Here is a 16,299-nt window from a genome sequence, read left to right as displayed (position 1 = left end):
ACTTTTTGTGGGCAGGTAGAAGATCTCTCTCCATCTCTCTGCCTTTCAAGTAAAATGAAAATAAATAAAAATTTAAAAAACAAACCTCAGAAAGAACTTCATGTATAATGTTGGCCTTGATGTTTTGCATAATTACCATTTGTCCCTTTTTAAGTATTTTCTATTCCAGGAATTTCCACAGTTAAGTCAACAGAACAGCCACTGTTTGAAATATTAGCAGTGTCATTTGAACTAAATACATTCAATTAGACCTAGGTGTATATTCTACTGGGTAATTACAACACAGAGTTCAACTGAGTTCTATGTAATTTAAGAGAAATAGAACAACCTCACAGACTGTTATAATGAACAAGATCCCTATATGCCAAACACAAAACCAATTACAACATTAAAAAAGCACTGTGGCACAGCAGGTTAACACCCTGGCCTGAAGCACCATCATCCCACATGGGCTGTGGTTCGGGACCTGGCTGCTCCACTTCACATCCAGCTCTGCTCTGGCCTGAGATGGCCCAAGTCCTTGGGCCCCTGCAACCGTGTGGGAGACCTGGAAGAAGCTCCTGGCTCCTGGCTTCTGATCGGCACAGCTCCGGCCGTTGTGGCCAATTGGGGAGTGAACCATCAGATGGACGATATCTCTCTCTCTCTCTCTGCCTGTCCTCTCTCTGTGTAACTCTTTCAAATAAATACATCTTTTTTTTTTTTTTAAAGTTTTACCTAGTGATTTTTAGAAATCTGAAATTCCACTTACTAGTTACTAGCTGTATAGTTAAAGTGGAACAGAAGAAAGCATTTTATTTTTAAAGACTTATTTACTTGAAAGGCAGAATGACAGAGAGGGAGGGACAGAGAGACAGAGATCGTCCATCTACTGGGTCACTCTCCAAATGGCCTCAACAGCCAGAGCTGGGTCAGACTGTAGCCAGGAGCCCAGAAACTCCATCCAGGTCTCCTACACGGGCAGCAGGAGCCCAAGCACTGGGGTCCTCATCCACTGCCCTCCTAGGCGCTTCAGCAGAAACCTGGATCAGAAGCAGGGCAGCCAGGACTCAAACCAGCACCCAGTATGGGATGCCAGCATCATAAACCAGTAGCTTTAACCCACTGGGCCACAATGCTGGGCCCATAAAAATATTTTTAAACTACTCATATATTACTGTGTTTTCAAGCTTTTTTACGGTACACACAAAACAGCATACTTTTTGAAGTCCAAAATGATAAATATTGCTAGATCTTAGTATCATTCTTTTTTTTAACTTTTATTTAGTAAATATAATTTTCCAAAGTACAGTTTATGGATTACAATGGCTTTTTCCCCCCCATAACTTCCCTCCCACCCGCACCCCTCCCATCTCCCGCTCCCTCTCCCATTCCATTCACATCAAGATTCATTTTCAATTATCTTTATATACAGAAGACTGATTTAGTATATATTAAGATTTCATCAGTTTGCACCCACACAGAACATAAAGTGTAAAATACTGTTTGAGTAGTAATTATAGCGTTAAGTATCATTCTTAAAATAACCACTTCTTGAACCCCACCATGCCCCCCAGTTACCAACGACAAATTATGGGCATGTGCTAACTTACCCTTCTCTCTCCACAGTGAGCCAGGATGCAAACTGCTTTGAGAAGACAAATGAGTGGGAGTGGGGAGAGGGAGGGAACAGGAGAGAGCTTTATATGAAAGCACTCCATGGATGGGCAAAGAATTTTCAAAGAATCTATTTTATTCCTCGGGTAATAGGACTGAAATTTAATTTCACCTTTGGTCATCCCTAACCCCACATAGTACTCAATTTCCCATTTGATTTATGGTGATACTTTTTCCTATGATTACCACTGATTCTATATGAAAAGGAGCCATCCTGATGGAATCTGAATGGAGATTGTGGAGCCATTCAGTAGAAAATCACAAGAAACAGGAGCTTTGGACAAATTCCAACAGCAAACAACGTAAACCAACGCAAGCTGTTAGGGCTTCGAGTTTTAACACTGAAGCCCTGTGAATGGCATGCCAAAACAAACATTTGATTGTAGGCAGAAAAAAAGGATTTATCTTTATAAAACAGTACCAGCTCAAACATTTGCTTAATTTCCCTTTCTGTTAAACACTACTTAATTTTTCTGCTGACAAACCTGTGGATAAAACACTCCATTGATGATTAAAACCAGTAGTGACTGGCCTGCCTTGAGAAGCTTAATTAACAGCACACATTTCCATCTGTGGCCTGCAGCGGCATTTCACTGCCCTACCCTCTGGGGTGAAAAGGAGTTACCTGAATGTGACGGGTTTGCAATGCTGATAATTTACAAATATTAAAATTGTCAAAGCTTTGTTGCTACTTTCTGGCATGACTCTTTTTTCTAGATTGGAAGAGTGGGCACAGGGCAAGGCATTTCTATATTGAGGGCAGTCTCTTTTTGACATTCCCACACCTGGCTGGGGGATGGGGCAGCATCTGAATGGAAAAAGCCCAACTGTTTCACTGGACAGTGCCCGGGAGCACCAGGTGTTTTTAGCAGCTGTAAGACATGAATGGCCTAGGTTATCATCTTACTAATAGAGTCCATTAAATAATGACTTTTAAAAAATATTTATTTATTTGAAAGGCAGAGTTACAGAAGTAGAGGCAGAGAGAGAGAGGTCTTCCATCCACTGTTCACTTTCCAAATGGCCACAACAGCCAGAGCTGGGCCAATCTGAAGCCAAAACCTTGGAGCTTTTTCTGGTTTTCCCACTTGGGTGCAGGGGCCCAAGGACTTGGGCCATCCTCCACTGCTTTCCCAGGCCATAGCAGGGAGCTGGATTGGAAGTGGAGCAGCCGGGACTAGTACCTGCGCCCACATGGGATGCTGGTACTGCAGGCAGTGGTCTTACCCGCTACACCACAGCAATGGCCCCAATAATGACTTTTCTAAAACACCAAACAAGCATTTTTTTTTCTTAAAAAAGGGCGGGGGGGGTGAGGGAGAGAGGCTGGTGTTGTAGCACAATGAGTTAAGCTGCCTTGACTTTTGCAACACTGGCATCCCATATTAGAGTGCCAGTTCAAATGCTGGCTGCTACACTTCTGATCACACTCCCTGCTAATCTGCCTAGGAAAGCAGCAGAAGATGGTCCAAGCACTTGGGTCCCAGTCACCCATGTGGGAGACCTGAGTGGAGTTCTGGCCTCCTGGTTTTGGCCTGGCCCATTGTGGCTACTTAGGGAGTGAATCAGCAGATGGAAGATCTTATTGTTTTACTCTCTGTCAATCTGCCTTTCAAATAAAGAAATAAATAAACCTGGGGCTGGCACTGTAGGTTAAGCCTCCGCCTGCAGTGCCAGTATGCCATATGGTGCCAGTAGAGTCCTGCCTGCTCCTCTTCTGATCCAGCTCTCTGCTATGGCCTGGGAAAGCAGTGGTGGATGGCACAAGTCCTTGGGCCCCTGCACCCACGTGGGAGATCCAGAGGATGCTCCTGGCTCCTGTCTTCAGATAAGCGCAGCTCTGGCCATAGTGGCCATTTGGAGAGTGAACCAGCAGGTAGAAGATGTCTCTCTGTCTCTCCTTCTTTCTTTCCTTTTTTTTTTTTTTTTTTTTTTTTTTTGACAGGCAGAGTGGACAGTGAGAGAGAGAGACAGAGAGAAAGGTCTTCCTTTGCCGTTGGTTCACCCTCCAATGGCCGCCGCGGCCAGCGCGATGTGGCCGGTGCACCGCGCTGATCCGATGGCAGGAGCCAGGAGCCAGGTGCTTTTCCTGGTCTCCCATGGGGTGCAGGGCCCAAGCACCTGGGCCATCCTCCACTGCACTCCCGGGCCACAGCAGAGGGCTGGCCTGGAAGAGGGGCAACCGGGACAAAATCCGGCACCCCGACCGGGACTAGAACCCGGTGTGCCGGCGCCGCTAGGCGGAGGATTAGCCTAGTGAGCCGCGCCGGCCTCTCCTTCTTTCTGTCTGTAACTCTGCTTCTCAAATAAATACATCTTTTAAAAAAAAATCTTAAAAAAAAAAAAATGAAAAGCTGGGGCCGGCGCCATGGCTCACATAGTTAATCCTCTGCCTGCGGCGCCGGCATCCCATATGGGCGCTGGGTTCTAGTCCTGGTTGCTCCTCTCCAGTCCAGCTCTCTGCTGTGGCCCGGGAGTGCAGTGGAGGATGGCCCAAGTGCTTGGGCCCTGCACCCACATGGGAGACCAGGAGGAAGTACCTGGCTCCTGGCTTCAGATCGGCGTAGCTCCGGCCATAGCAGCCATTTGGGAGGTGAACCAATGGAAGGAAGACTTTCTCTCTCTCTCTAACTCTGTCAAATACATTTAAAAAAAAAAAAAGGAAAAGCTAGTTCTGAATAATGGTCTTGCATTAAATCAAAATATTATTTAAATTTTAAAATTAATTTTTCATATGCAACTCAAGTCGTTTGATACATTGCAAGGGAAACTGCTACTTTTACTATATGGCAAAGAGTCTGTTGCTCTATCAAACACATGAAAGCATTTGGCTGTCAAATCTGGGTAACTTTTTTGGTGCACAGGTGGTTGCTTATCGTAAAAAACATTTTGTAAACAATGTGATTCTTAAAGTTTTAGCCAGTTATGTTATCAAGTAGAAATAACAGTGTTCTCTGCAAAGTTGCACATGAATTCTATTTTCAAGGAAATATTTTAAAGACTTAACGAATCTATTTTATAGGTACAAGAACTGTCTCATGACTATGTCTTTGATTTATGAATCAAAGTATGAGTTTTAATAAGAGTTCTGACCACCCATTTTGGCTACTTGTTACTTCTTTCATTAGAAACCGTTACATGTGAGTCACTGAACTGTGGCTAGAAATCAACTCTTAAAATCAGGGAGAACTGTTCCCATTTGGTAACTGCAAGTATTTTAAACTTACTTTCCCCAAGGAAACAGGAAAACGGTTAAGTTTTATTTTGGCACACGTATAGGCGTGCATCAAATGATGCAAAGTCAGTCTTCATCTGGCATTTGATACTCTTTGTCTCTAACACAAGCAGTATGCTGGAAGTAAATTTGACATTACCACGATGCCTTCTCCTTTATAGCATGCAGAGGGGAGCTCGATGCCCTTGGTCTGTAACATCTGCCAATGTTAAGGAACATTTGACCTCTGTTAGATGAAAGCACCCAGGACCCAAGCAGCCAAGGGGAGGCTAAGACTCGCAGTGTAATGGAATCTACACTCAGAAGCATTCTAGTGGATTGTGAACAAATCAATCAGAAAGGAAGAATATTAACGTACACTTTCCCTGAAAGAGCTATCTTCAGTGGGACTGAGGTCCTCTTAGTAAGACTTGGCACAAACATCACCCATGAGAAAGGAAAGTAGATGTGAGGACCTGACTATCTAGTGTGATTTCAACTGGCCAGGCCACAGCAAACCAAAACACCCTTCAGAATCAGGGCCAGTACCCTGGGGTTAAGTTCTCATATGGCAAAGGATCTGCCTCTTTAAAGGGGAGCTAGGAGCTAAAGTTACTTAATTTTCTGAAAACATCACAAAATGGCATTTCTATAGATTTTTAGTATATAAGCACTTTTCCTTTGTTTTTACAAAAAAATTTTTTTTGAGGATTGAGCTGAGAACTTAGCCCTATCCCTCTAAAAGAACTTCATTGCGGTGACAAGCACTAGGAGAAAATAGAGCAAAGGAATAGGGAATTTAGGGGAGCTTTTTCAGATAGAAATGTTTCCGAGCTCAAAAATACATAAAGCTGTAAAAACCAGATGTAAGGGGCTGGCACTGTGGCGTAGCAGGTTAAGCTGTTGTCTGGAGCATTGGCATCCCATTTATGGGCACCGGTTCAAGTCCCGGCTGTTCCACTTCTGATCCAGCTCTCTGCTATGGCCTAGGAAAGCAGTAGAGGATGGTCCAAGTCCTTGGGCCCCTGCACTCGTGTGGGAGATCTGGAAGAAAGTCCTGGCTCCTGGCTTCAGATCAGCTTGGCCACAGCCATTGTGGCCATCTGGGGAGTGAACCAGAGGATGAAAGACATCTTTCTCTCCATCTCTCTCTGTCTGTGACTCTATCTCTCAAATAAATAAAATCTAAAAAAAAATAAAGTTGACATGATTTATTTAAAATAAAAAGTGTACAACTGCCTTTGATTGGATTAAGATGGCGGAGTAGGGAGGGAACTTTGCTGCTCCATTCTAGAGGATAGTTTTTAAAAAGTGGAAAGAGTGCAGTCTCAGGGAAGAGTTAGGGAGAAAACAGCAGAGGAAACTCTAAGTAAATTGGAGGAACACAGTGGACCTGCATGGAGGGCGAAGACACGCACAAGTTAGGACCCCACCAGCCGAGAGCCTCTGCACCAGTGTTGGAGAGCAAAGCGAGACCTGACTGCAGGAGCCCAAGCCACTGGGGAAAAAGCTACAGGAAGAGCCCAGAGGGAATCTGGCTTGGAGCCCTGTGGGGCATAGTGTACCTGCAAAGGCGTCCTGTAACAAGCTGACAGAGAGCAGGTGCCATTTTGGGCGTACATAACAGCTGCACCAACTCATGTCCACACCCAGCAACCAGCCAAGTGGAGACTCCTGAGTCTGGTGGAGAGAGAAGACTGGGGGCTGGGTGCTCGTGACTGTGGGAAACTTGTGTGCCAGGACTGTGAAAACACTGCGGCTGCATGGGAGGACTCAGGGTGTGGCTGGAACATGGGGCGGTCACTGTGGGAGACTCCACATGATCAGGGCTCCCTGGTTACCTGGTGAGGGACACTGCTGGGGAATCTGAGCTTATACTGAGGACTATACAGATCCTGTGTGTAGTCCTTGTGACAGAGCAGACAAATAATATAATCACTGGGGCTACCACCCAGGACTGGTCTCCTTCGAGGAGAGGAGTGTGGGGAGCAACTCGGACTAGACTAAGTTACTGGAATTAAGACTTATTCTATGCATCTGCTCTCCCACAATATGGTGCTGGGAGAGGAGTAAACAACTTTTACACAGCTGCCTCCAGTTCGACCAGTAACCTGCAGGAGCTGATCCTGCTCCTGATTGGAGGAGAGCAGCGTACTCGGCGTGTGGGTAGCAGAGTTGGGATTGGTGGAAGAGGACTATAAAGGAGGAGAGAGACAACATGCACCAGGAACATCTATCTGAAGGAACACCTGAGCAGCCCCCGAGAGCCGGCCGGCAGTGTGCCGCTCCCCCGAGGAAGTGGGGAAAGTGGCAGGGGGCACCGCCCTTCCACGGAGGTGGAAGGGTGGGCAGCCAACCCGGGAAGAACCAGCAGCAAACCTGGGAAGGGCCGAGCAGACAAAAGAACAGCGCAGGGTCCTGTGTCGTTCCTCCGCGAAGAGGGGGAGCGACAGAGGAGCTCAGCTGAGTCTATGCCAACAGACAAGAAGAAACCGCCCCACTGATATTAAAAAAAAAGATTTACCACACCAAACCTGGGTGTGTCAACTCAGACATGCCCTTCACCCTGGAGCACTGAACAGAGCTCCCTAGCCACTGCCACCACACCCCTCTAGGTATTCCTTGAAAGCAGACACTGCACTAATCCAATCAGACACAGTCCAAAGATAAAAGCCATCACAGCGAAAATAACAAAGAAGAAACCACCGAGTATCCCTACAAATGCCAAATAACAAATGCACCAATCCAAGAAATAAGAACAAGGAAGATAACATGACCCCCCAAAAGAACACAACATTCAATACTAGATTGTGAAGATAATGAAATTGAAGAAGTGCCAGAAATGGAATTCAAAAAACTGATCATAGGATTACTTAGAAGTAATCAGAAGCAAATACACAAACTAATGAAATCTATATATGACATGAAAGAAAATTTCTCCCACAAAATTGAGATCTTAAAGAGAAATCAAAATGAAATCTTAGAAATGAAGAATTCAATAGAACAAATAAAAAATACAGTGGAGAGCTTTAACAACAGAATTGGTGAGGCAAAAGAAAGAATATCTGACTTTTCTAAGCTTTTCTGTGTTTTCAAAGTACAGGAAACTATGCAGTCAGACCAAACACAGGAAGAAATTACAAAACTAAAAAACATTGTTTGGAATCTACAGGACACTATAAAAAGACTCAACATCCAGGATCTAGGAGTTCCTGAAGGCATGGAAAGAGAGAAAGGATTAGAAGATCTTTTTAGTGAGATACAAGCAGAAAACTTCCCCAAGTTAGAGAAAGAAAGGGTCATCCAAGTACAGGAAGCACATAGAACTAATAGACATGACCAGAAAAGATCTTTACTATGAAACACTGTAATCAAACTCTCCACAGTAAAACATAAAGAAAAAAATTCTAAAATGTGTATGAGAGAAATGCCAGATTACTTTCAGAGGATCTCCAATTAGACTCATAGCAGGCTTCTCATCAGAAACCCTACAGGCTAGGAGAGAATGGTGAGATATAGTCCAAGCCTTAAGAGAAAAATATTGTCAACCCAGAATACTATGAATGAAGGTGAAATAAAGACCTTCCACAACAAACAGAAATTGAAAGACTTTATCACCAGCCATCCAGCCCTGCAGAAGATGCTTAAGGATATGCTACACACAGAAACACAGATACATGGTCATCACTACGGAAGAAGGTAAAGGATGGAAGGCTCCCAGTAAAACTACAAAGGAAACCCAAAGGAAAAAATAGGAATATTTATGAAAAAATGGCAGGGCAAAGTTGTTGCTCATCAATAGTCACCTTGAATGTAAGTGGCCTTAACTCTCCAGTTAAAAGACACAGCTTGGCTGAATGGATTAAAAAAAAAAAAAAAAAAAAAAAAAACACCGATTTGCTGCCTACAAGAAACACATCTCACTAACAAAGGTGCATCCAGACTAAAAGTGAAAGGTTGGAAAAAGATATTCCATGCTAACAGAAACCAAAAAAGAGCTGGTGTAGCCAGCCTAGTACCAGACAAAATAGACTTTAACACAAAAACTGTTAAAAGAGACAAAGAAGGACACTATGTAATGATTAAGGCATCAATTCAACAGGAAGATGTGACTATTATAAACATATATGCACCTAATTACAGGACACTTGGATATTTAAAAGAAATGTTAAGGGATCTAAAGGGAGACATAGACTCAAATACAATAGTAATGGGGGATTTCAATATTACACTTTTCAACAATGAACAGATCAACCACACAGAAAATCGGCAAGGAAACAGCAGAATTAATTGACACTATAGACCAAATGGACCTAACAGATATCTACAGAACTTTTCATCCTACAGTTGCAGAATACACACTCTTCTCACCTGCGCATGGAACCTTGTCTAGGATTGATCACATGCTAGCCCGTAAAACAAGTCTCAGCAAATTAAAAAACATAAAAATCATACCATGCATCTTCTTGGACAATAAAATGAAGCTGGAAATTAGCAACTCAGGAATCCCTAGAGCATATGCAAATACATGGATACTTAACAACATGCTCCTGAATGAACAGTGGGTCATAGAAGAAATCAAAAGAGAAATAAAAAATTTCTGGAAAAAAGTGAAGATGACAATACAACACATTAAAACTTATGGAATATAGCAAAAGCAGTGTTAAGAGGAAGGTTTATAGCAACTGGTACCTACATCAAGAAATTGGAGGGGCAAGCACTGTGGCATAGTGGATAAAGCTGCCTCCTGCAGTGCCAGCATACCATATGGGCACCAATTCAAGTCCTGGCTGTTCCACTTCCGATCCAGCTCTCTGCTCTGGCCTGGGAAAGCAGTACAAGATGGCCCAATTCCTTGGACCCCTACACCCCTACACGGGAAGAAGCTCCTGGCTCCTGGCTTCAGATCGGCTCACCATTGTGGCCAACTGGAGAGTGAACCAGTGGATGGAAGACCTCTCTCTCTCTCTCTCTGCCTCTCCTTCTCTCTGTGTAACTCTGACTTTCAAATAAATAAATAAATCTTTAAAAAAAAGAAATTGGAAAGGCATCAAATATATGAGCTACCAAAGCATCTCAAGGATCTAGAAAAGCAACAGCAAACCAAATCCAAAACGAGTAGGAAGGAGAAAAGAAATAAGTAAAATTAGAGAAGAAATCAACAAAATTTAATAAAAAAACAAGATTAGTAAAACAGAGAGCTTATTTTTTGAAAAAATAAACAAAATTGACACACCATTGGCCCAACTAACCAAAAAAGGAGAGAGAAGACCCAAATCAATAAAATTAGAGATGAAAAAGGAAATGTAACAACAGACACCACAGAAATAAAAGATCATCAGAAATTACTCCAAAGAGAAGTACGCCAACAAACTGGGAAACCTAGATGAAATGGAAAGATTCCTGGACACATACAACCTACCTACATTGAGCCAAGAAGACAAAGAAAACCTAAACAGACCTATTACCAAGACGGAAATTGAATCGGTAATAAAGACCCTCCCAACAAACTAAAGCCCAGGACCAGATCACTTCACTACTGAATTATACCAGACATTTAAGGATGAACTAACTCCACTTCTTCTCAAGTTACTCAAAACAATTGAAAAGGAAGGGATCCTCACAAATTTTTCTATGAAGCCATCATCACTTTAATTCCTAAACTTGGAAAAGATGCAACAGAGAAAGAGAACTACAAAGACCAATTTCCCTGATGAATATAGACACAAAAATCCTCAACAAAATTCTGGCCAATTGAATCCAACAACACGTCAGAATGATCATTCACCTGGACCAAGTGGGTATAGAAAAAAACATTCCTCAACACAATAAAGGCCAGTGTCCTAAAGAATGTGGAAAAGTTGTAAGCATTCCCACTGAGATCTGGAACCAGACAAGAATGCCCACTCTTGTTACTGCTATTCAATATAGTCTTTCAAGTTTTAGCCAGAGCCATTAGACAAGAAAAAGACATCAAATGGGGCCAGCACTGTGGCACAGCAGGTAAAGCTGCCTCCTGCAGTGTCAGCATCCCATATGGGTGCCAGTTTGAGTCCCGGCTGCTCCACTTCTGATCCAGCTCTCTGCTGTGGCCTGGAAATGCAGTATAAGATGGCCCAAGTCCTTGGGCCCCTGAACCCACATGGGAGACCCAGAAGAAGCTCCTGGCTCCTGGCTTTGGATCGGCCCAGCTCCGGCCATTGCAGCAGCCAACTGGGGAGTGAACCAGTGGATGGAAGACTTTTCTCTCTCTCTCTCTCTCTCTCTCTCTTTCTCTCTCTCTCTCTGCCTCTCCTTCTCTAACTGTGACTTTCAAATAAATAAAAAAAAAAAAACTAAAATTCTTTTTAAAAAAATAAAAAGAAATCAAAGGGATTCAAATTGGGAATGAGGAAGGCAAACTATCCTTATTTGCAGATGACATGATTCTATATATAGGGGATCCAAAAGATTCCACTAAGAGACTCTTGGAACTCATAGAAGAGTTTGGTAAAGTAGCAGGATATAAAATCAATACACAAAAATCAACAGCCTTTGTATACACATACAATGCCATAGCTGAAAAAAAAAAAAAACTTCTAAGATCAATCTTGTGGGGAGCAACTCGGACTAGACTAAGTTACTGGAATTAAGACTTATTCTATGCATCTGCTCTCCCACAATATGGCACTGGGAGAGGAGGAAACAGCTTCTACACAGCTGCCTCTCACCAACTTGACAAGCTGCAGGAGCTGCTCCTGATTGGAGGAGAGCAGCGTGCTCGGCGTGTGGGTAGCAGAGTTGGGATTGGTGGAAGAGGACTATAAAGGAGGAGAGAGACAACATGCACCAGGAACATCATCTTTCTGAAGGAACACCTGAGCAGCCCCCGAGAGAGCCGGCCGGCGGTGTGCCGCTCCCCCGAGGAAGTGGGGAAAGTGGCAGGGGGCACCGCCCTTCCACGGAGGTGGAAGGACGGCAGCCAACCCGGGAAGAACCAGCAGCAAACCCGGGAAGGGCCGAGCAGACAAAAGAACAGCGCAGGGTCCTGTGTCGTTCCTCCACGAAGAGGGGGAGCGACAAATCTCATTCACAATAGCTACAAAAAAAAATCAAACACATTGGAATAAATTTAACCAATGATGTCAATGATCTCTACAATGTGAATTAAAAGACATTAAAGAAAGAAATAGCAGAAGATACCAAAAAAATGGAAAAATCTTCCATGTTCATGGATTAGAAGAATCAATATCATCAAAATGTCCATTCTTTCAAAGGCAATTTACAGATTCAATGCAATACCAATCAAAATACCAAAGACATTTTTCGCATATCTAGAAAAAATGATGCTGAAATTCATATGAAAGCACAAGAGACCAAAAATAGCTAAAGCAATCTTACACAACAAAAACAAAGCCAGAGGCATCACAATACCCGATTTCAAGACATACTACAGGGCAGTTATAATCAAAACAGCCTGGTACTGGTACAAAAACAGACAGATAGACCAATGGAACAGAATAGAAACAACAGAAATCAATACACGCATCTACAACCAACTTATATTTGACCAAGGAGCTAAAACCAATCCCTGGAGCAAGGACAGTCTCTTCAACAAATGTTGCTGGGAAAACTGGATTTCCACATGCAGGAGTACAAAGCAGGACTCCTACCTTACACCTTACATGAAAATCCATTCAAATGGATTAAAGACCTAAATCTAACCTGATAGCATCAAATAGCATCAAATTACTAGAGAACATTGGGGAAACCCTGCAAGACATCAGCACATGCAAAAATTTCTTGGAAAAGACCCCCAGAGGCATAGGAAATCAAAGCAAAAAATCAACAAATTGGATTATATCAAATTGAGAAGCTTCTGTACTGCAAAAGAAACACTCAGAAAGTGAAGAGGCAACCAACAGAATGAAAGAAATTATTTGCAAACAATGCAACTGATAAAGAATTAATAACCAGAATCTACAAAGAGATCAAGAAACTCCACAACAACAAAACAAACAACCCAGTTAAGAAATGGGCCAAGGACTTAAACAGACATTTTTCAAAAGAGGAAATCCAAATGGCCAACAGACACATGAAAAATTGTCAGGAACACTAGCTGTCAGGAAAATGCAAATCAAAACCACAATGAGGTTTCACCTCACCCCAGTCAGAATGGCTTTCATACAGAAATCAACAAACAATAAATGTGGATGTAGAGGAAAAGGTACCCTAATCCACTGTTGGTGGGAATGCAAACTGGTAAAACCACTATGGAAGATGGTATGCAGATACTTCAGAAATATGAATATAGAGCTACCATATGACCCAGGTATCCCACTCCTGGGAATTTACCTAAGAGAAATGAAATCAGCAAATAAAAGAGCTATCTGCAGTCCCATATTTCTTGCAGCTCAATTCAGAATAGCTAAGATATGGAATCAACCAAAATGCCTGTCAACTGAACACCAGATAAAGAAATTTTGGAATATGTAGCCTATGGAATAATACACAGCAGTAAAAAATAAAATCCTGTTACTTGCAACAAAATGGATGATCTGAAAAACATCATACTTAATGAAATAAGCCAGTCCCACAGGGACAAATACTGGGACAAATACCATATGTTCTCTCCGATCTGTGATAACTAACAGAGCACATTGCACTTTGAGAAGCAATGACTTGAACAGCCCTTGTTTCAACTGCTGAGGAACAGTTTTTCGCTTTTTTTTTTTTTTTTAAATGGAGAATGGGACTGGGAATGGGAGAGGGGGACGAGGTGGTTGTGAGAGAGCAGGTACGGTGGGAAGAATCACTATATTCCTTAAGTTGTACTTATGAAATTTGTACTCATTAAATAAATGGTTTCTTTGGGAAAAATAAAAATAAAAAAATAAGAAAAAATAAAGTATACAACTAAGTCTTTTTTTACATTAACCATGTTGTATGCCATCATTCTGGTACTAGAACATTTTCATCAACTTGAAAAGAAACTTTCCCAACTCCCCACCCTCACCCCATGGTAACCACTAACCTACTCACCTGTCTCAGTCTCATTTGCCCAGTCTTCATATTTCACATAAATAAAACACACTGTGCAGACTTTTGTGTCCAGCTTCATCATTTAGCATAGTGTTTTCAAAGTTAATCTTTGCACTATGTAACAGCACTTTGTTCATTTTTATTGCTGAATAAGAGTCCACTCTATGGATATACAACACTGTATGTATGTACTTATGAATTAATGGGAACTTGGATTATTTTCACTTTTTAGCTATTATGAATAACAGCACTATGAAATGCTATGAACATTTTGTCCAAGTTTTTGTGTGAACAGACATTTTCAATTCACTCGGTTATATATCTAGTAGAATTGCTGGGTCATAATGTAATTGTACACTTGACTTTTGGCGGGAATGGGAAACTTTCCCACTATAACTGCACCATGTTCCATCCCTAACAGTAGTGCATGAAGGTTCCAGTATCCCCAGATCTTTACCTGAATTTGTATTGTCTCCCTTTTTTCATTTTAGTTATTCTAGTGGGTGAGTTGCTTTTTCCTAATAACTAATGTTATGGAGTACTTTTTCATGTGCTTGCTAGCTGTTTGTTTAACTCCTTTGGAGAAGTATCTTTCTGAGTCCTTTGCTGTTTTTAAAACTTATTATTTGAGGGCTCACTATGGCGATGAGCAGTGGCGGCGGCGGCGTTTCGGAGCCGGAGGACTCGGTGCTGTTCCGGCGCGGAACGGGCCAGAGTGATGATTCTGACATTTGGGATGATACAGCATTGATAAAAGCTTATGACAAAGCTGTAGCGTCATTTAAGCATGCTCTGAAGAATGGTGACATTTGTGCAACTTCAGATAAACCTAAAGTCACACCTAAAAGAAAACCTGTTAAGAAGAATAAATGCCAAAAGAAGAAGACCACAACTGCCTTAAAACAGTGGAAGGTTGGTGACAAATGTTGTGCCATTTGGTCAGAGGATGGCTGCATCTACCCAGCTACAATTGCTTCAGTTGATTTTAAGAGAGAAACCTGTGTTGTGGTTTACACTGGATATGGAAACAGAGAAGAGCAAAATCTGTCTGATCTACTTTCCCCAACATCTGAAGTGGCTAATAACATAGAACACAATGCTCAGGAGAATGAAAATGAAAGTCAAGTTTCTACAGATGAAAGTGAGAACAACTCCAGGTCTCCTGGAAGTAAACCAAATAATATCAAGTCAAAAGCTCATCCTTGGAACTCCTTCCTCCCTCCGCCTCCCCCCATGCCAGGATCAGGAATGGGACCTGGAAAGCCAGGTCTAAAATTCAGTGGGCCACCACCACCGCCACCGCCACTGCCACCCCTACCACCCCACTTCCTGTCATGCTGGCTGCCCCCATTTCCTTCTGGGCCACCAGTAATTCCCCCACCACCTCCCATATGTCCAGATTCTCTTGATGATGCTGATGCCTTGGGAAGTATGTTAATCTCTTGGTACATGAGTGGCTATCATACTGGCTACTACATGGGCTTCAAGCAAAGTCAGAAAGAAGGAAGATGCTCACATTTCAGTTAAGGAGTACAGCTGTCTCCCAAGGAGAATGGTATCTTGATGTTCCCTGGCCGATATGAATAACAGGCTCATCATTTTCTTCAGGAACACTGGGTTGGTGACACGATCATCTGCACTTTTGCTCTTGTTGTATGTATTCCATACTTAAATAACTAGCAGAGTATTTTTAAAAACAGCCTGATTAACTGAACATGCCAGTGTAAGTGATTAAAAGAAACTCAGTGCCGCATTCAGAGCACAGAAGTCAATCTGCCAAAACTGTGATGGAGCACATTTTTGTATAGTGTAACTTTCTTAGTTAAGTATGTTAAGCTTTCTATTCGTGCTTTTAAAAATAAAGAAAACCACTTTAAAAAAAAAAACTTATTATTTGAGAGACAGAGGGCTCCCATCCACTGGTTCATTCCCCAAATGCCCATGACAGCCAGAGCTGGGCCAGCTGGGCTGGGTCAAAGCTAGGAGCCAGGAATGCAACCCAGGTCTTCCATGTGGGTGGCAAGGACCCAACTACTTGGGACCATCACCTGCAGCCTCCCAGCATGCACATTAACAGAAAGATGGAACAAGAAGCAGAGCTGGGACTTGAAAACAGGTACTCCAATATGGGATGTAGATGTTTTAACTGCTAGGCCAACTGCCTGCCCCTTTCGCCCATTTTGCTTTTTCATTGTTGCACTTTAAGAGTTCTTTATGTATTCTAGACATACTTTCCTTATCAGATATATGATTTGCAAATATTTTTGCCACTCTCTTGGTTGTTTTTCATTTTCTTGACAGTATTCTTTGCATTAGGAAAATTTTTACTTCTTTTCATTTGAGAAAACTATTTATTTTCTTGGGTGGGCCTGGCCCTACAGGGAACGAACCAGTGGGTGGAAGATCTC

General features: G+C 42.5%; 1 pseudogene across 1 annotated transcript; it reads left to right on the top strand.

The window, feature by feature from the left end:
* Positions 1-14,523: 14,523 nt before the first annotated feature.
* On the top strand, positions 14,524-15,777 carry LOC149128645 (survival motor neuron protein pseudogene; annotated as a pseudogene). The gene has a single exon (XR_016222264.1). The product of XR_016222264.1 is annotated as a survival motor neuron protein pseudogene (transcript).
* Positions 15,778-16,299: the final 522 nt, after the last annotated feature.

This window comes from Oryctolagus cuniculus, chromosome 1, assembly GCF_051225735.1.
Source record: "Oryctolagus cuniculus isolate XC-2025 breed Fujian yellow rabbit chromosome 1, ASM5122573v1, whole genome shotgun sequence".
NCBI classification, from domain to species: domain Eukaryota; kingdom Metazoa; phylum Chordata; class Mammalia; order Lagomorpha; family Leporidae; genus Oryctolagus; species Oryctolagus cuniculus.
This window is presented reverse-complemented; position numbering and strand designations above follow the sequence as displayed.